Below are 4466 nucleotides of genomic sequence, written 5' to 3'. Positions count from 1 at the left end.
GCGTTTAAAAGTGAAGCCACTTGTTTACGCAAAGCATTGTGGGACTCGGAAACAAACAGCTGAAGAAGAACCTGAAGAGAGACGGGCACTGCGGAGCAAACGGCAGACAAACACAGCCAATGGCCTCCGGTCAACTGTCACATCTCTGAAGGCTTCATGGACGATCAAAGAGATGGCTGTGGAGATGGAGGGCGGCTGAGGAAGGACGAGGCCTCAGGTGAAGCTCACGTCAAGGAGAGACACCGGCGATGATAATATGTCAGCTGAACTGAGCCGTAAAAGAATCGCGCAAAATGGAGATCTGTCAGCGCAGTGCTGTGCAGGACAACCAGCCATGTATGCCAACATCACCACGGCAGAATATTCATGCAGCGCCAGTCTTTGTTCAAAATGTAAATTACACTGTAAGTAGCTAATCAATGACATTCTTATTATGTACACAACTCACTTAAAACAACCGTAGACTGAGCAGTGCTGTATAAATTAAAGACAACATTAAAATATAATAATAAGGTAAACGATACGTCAGTACAAAGATCAACACTCGACTGGTCCTCCAGAATCAAACCAAAGGACACTCTCTTACCCCAATGAGCATCACAAGTAAATCCGTCAACCTGCATCAAAAAAAGACAAAGAAAGAAGATGGGACTTTAGGCCGAATTTAAATGCCAGGACAGTGGAAGTGGTTCTGACATCTCGAGGAAGGGCAGCCAGAGGAGAGGCTGAGAAGTGGGACACATGGAGAGAAGATGGGAGGAGTAGGGGAGCCCCGTTATTTAGAGCGTTAAATCCAATCCAATATCTAACTGGCAGCCAACACACAGAGGCCAGCACAGGAGTGATGAGCAACATGGCCGCTGCTAAAGACTGGCTCTGCAAACCGGCCCTTCAACCAGTGAGGTGACGAGGTCGAGCCCCTCGGCCTGTTGTTCATTGTAATGATTGAGTGGTGAGTACGTGGCTCGCTACTCGCGGCTATGAGCCTATGATATCTAAACTGTTGGCAAACGTAATCTGCACATTGTTGTTTAGACACAACTTTAAATTTGACGCCATGCTTAGAAATCAAAAAAATTGTAATGAAAAATACAAATGTAGTAAGACGGCTTACACGTCATTAGAGTCCACATCAATGTCATGTCATGTCCAAGTGCCAGGACCCTAGCAGGCATTAGTACCTCTGATCAGATCCACGAGGTCTCTGCACTTTCCATCACGTTCTTTCTGAGCCCCACATTTCCTCCTTGTCTGTTTTGCTTCCTTCATACTTGGCAACAGACGCTGAATGGCTGAAATGAACGACAATGATAGGAGGCCATAAGTAGAGTAATGAGTAATAGAACTTTACTTAATTCAATGCCAAATAATTAACATAAAGGCGGCCTAAAGCAAAGTAAGTGATTACAGGTAGGAAACAACTCGATAATCAAAATGCTCATTTACAAAAGAATAAATGATAACCGAGGTTAGAACGAAAACCTCACATGATTGAAATTTTCCGATCACTAAACGAAAAACTAGAAATGTTCTGTCCTAATATGAAAAATTCCAGTCCTGTGCTTTATAACTTTATTTCATCATACTAATAATCGCAGCTGAAAACCAATAATTATCACTCACGCCGGTGACCAGAGAACAATAAAATGCATGATAGATAGATAGATAGATAGATAGATAGATAGATAGATAGATAGATAGATAGATAGATAGATAGATAGATAGATAGATAGATAGATAGATACTTTATTAATTCCCATACTCCAGCAGCAGCATACTGATAAAGACAATATTAAATTAAAGAGTGATAACAATGCAGGTATAACAGACAATAACTTTGTATAATGTTAACGTTTACCCCCCCCCACCGCCGGTGGAATTGAAGAGTCGCATAGTGTGGTGGAGGAACGATCTCCTCAGTCTGTCAGTGGAGCAGGACATTGACAGCAGTCTGTCGCTGAAGCTGCTCTTCTGTCTGGAGATGATCCTGTTCAGTGGATGCAGTGGATTCTCCATAATTGACAGGAGTCTGCTCAGCGCCCATCGCTCTGCCACGGATGTCAGACTGTCCAGCTCTGTGCCTACAATAGAGCCTGCCTTCCTCACCAGTTTGTCCAGGCATGAGGCGTCCTTCTTCTTTATGCTGCCTCCCCAGCACACCACCGCGTAGAAGAGGGTGCTTGCCACAACCATCTGAGAGAACATCTGCAGCATCTTACTGCAGATGTTGAAGGATGCCAGCCTTCTAGTGAAGTATAGTCGGCTCTGTCCTCTCTTGCACAGAGCATCAGTATTGGCAGTCCAGTCCAGTTTATCATCCAGCTGCACTCCCAGGTATTTATAGGTCTGTACCCTCTGATGATCACGGGGTCCATGAGGGGCCTGGTCCTCCTAAACTCCACCACCAGCTCCTTGGTTTTGCTGGTGTTCAGGTGTAGGTGGTTTGAGTCGCACCATCTAACAAAGTCCTTGATTAGGTTCCTATACTCCTCCTCCTGCCCACTCCTGATGCAGCCCACGATAGCAGTGTCGTCAGTGAACTTTTGCACGTGGCAGGACTCCGAGTTGTATTGGAATTCCGATGGCTGAACAGGACCGGAGAAAGTCCAGTCCCCTGTGGTGCTCCTGTGTTGCTGACCACAATGTCAGACCTGCAGTTCCCGAGACGCACATACTGAGGTCTGTCTGTAAGATAGTCCACGATCCATGCCACCAGGTATGAATCTACTCCCATCTCTGTCAGCTTGTCCCTAAGGAGCAGAGGTTGGATGGTGTTGAAGGCACTAGAGAAGTCCAGAAACATAATTCTTACAGCACCACTGCCTCTGTCCAAGTGGGAGAGGGATCGGTGTAGCATGTAGATGATGGCATCCTCCACTCCCACCTTCTCCTGGTATGCGAACTGCAGAGGGTCGAGGGCGCTGCGGACCTGTGGCCTCAGGTGGTGAAGCAGCAGCAGCCGCTCCATGGTCTTCATCACATGTGACGTCAGAGCGACAGGCCGGAAGTCATTCAGCTCACCAGGACATGATACTTTTGGGACTGGGGTGATACAAGATGTTCTCCAAAGCCTCGGGACTCTCCCCTGTTCCAGGCTCAGGTTGAAGATGCGCTGTAGAGGACCCCCCAGCTCCAACGCACAGGCCTTCAGCAGTCGTGGCGATACTCCATCTGGACCCGCTGCTTTGCTGGGACGAAGTCTCCTCAGCTCTCTGCTCACCTGCGCTGTTGTAATTGTGGGTACATAAATACATAATCTAAACTAATTATTAGTACTGAAGAATTGAAATACTAGATATGAGATCAAATAAATTGTAACATGCTAACTGAAATGTAGTGGTTTTGAACAAATGTTTCGCTTTAGCGTTGTGTACTAACAACTAAAACAACTTGATGACGTAATGTGGTATATTATAGAAATCACAGTACCAGACAGATAATGTTTAGCAGTTTAGAAAATGAGTTTGAATGTCAAACAGTAACCAGTACATGACATTTATTTCATGAAACGGCAGGCCCATGACCAGGCTAGAGTCCGCGGCCCATCGGGCATTACCCACATGCCCTAATGGCCAGTCTGCCCCTGGCTAAAGAGGACCAGCCGATGCCAAAGTAGGTTACAGCAGTTGTTTCATACATTTTAATATGTGGGGAAAAGGACCGAATTGGCTAGCAAGCCCAGTAATAAAAAGCGGAGGACCAAGAAGCAGCTCTTCTCTCTTTTATTTTCATTTAGCTGGAGAAACTTTTCACCATCCAGCATTTAATATCCGCGGGGCAGTCAAGCTTTTTAGTTGCTGAGCCCACAACAGCACGTCAAAGACACAATGCTATGATGCCAAATAAGCGATCACAGAGGGAGCATATAAAGGGCAAAACGTGGACCCTTGAGAGACCCCATGGGTAACTTCCCTTAAACTTGACATTAATGGGCTGGAATGTTTATATAAGGAATATTAAGAGCTTCCCCGTGACCCTCGTCAGGAAAAGGCCCGTTTGGAACCTGGATGGAGAACAAACCATCATGTGGAATGAAATAAACGCAGCCTTTACGATCGTCTGCGTTACCCAAAAGGCTTTCTATTGGCTGCATTTTGTACATTTCAAAACAAAAAATACAGCAAACATTACAAGTTTACAATGACAAATATTCTGGGTGAAGGGGAACGTCTTGTCAATAAAGGCAGCCCCCAGGTGTTTCACGGTGACAGACCTCTTAGGTGTAAATATAATTAAATGTAAGCCAAGAGTACCAAAGAGCAGGAAATAAAAAAGTGTGAGCACCAAAGTGCCGGAAGGACAAGTCAGGCATGGCACCTTGTGTTGGAGCAGACAGCTATCAGCAGGATGATATTTGACTGAACGGCCTGGCAGGGCGGCCTTTTGAATATTTCACCATTCTTTTAATAGTCAGAACAAAGTTCACTTTCAGGCCTTCGGTCCTCCCCACTGTCCAAACAACAGCT

The sequence above is a fragment of the Erpetoichthys calabaricus genome, chromosome 14 (genome assembly GCF_900747795.2).
Source record: "Erpetoichthys calabaricus chromosome 14, fErpCal1.3, whole genome shotgun sequence".
Classification (NCBI taxonomy): Eukaryota; Metazoa; Chordata; class Cladistia; order Polypteriformes; family Polypteridae; genus Erpetoichthys; species Erpetoichthys calabaricus.
This window is presented reverse-complemented; position numbering follows the sequence as displayed.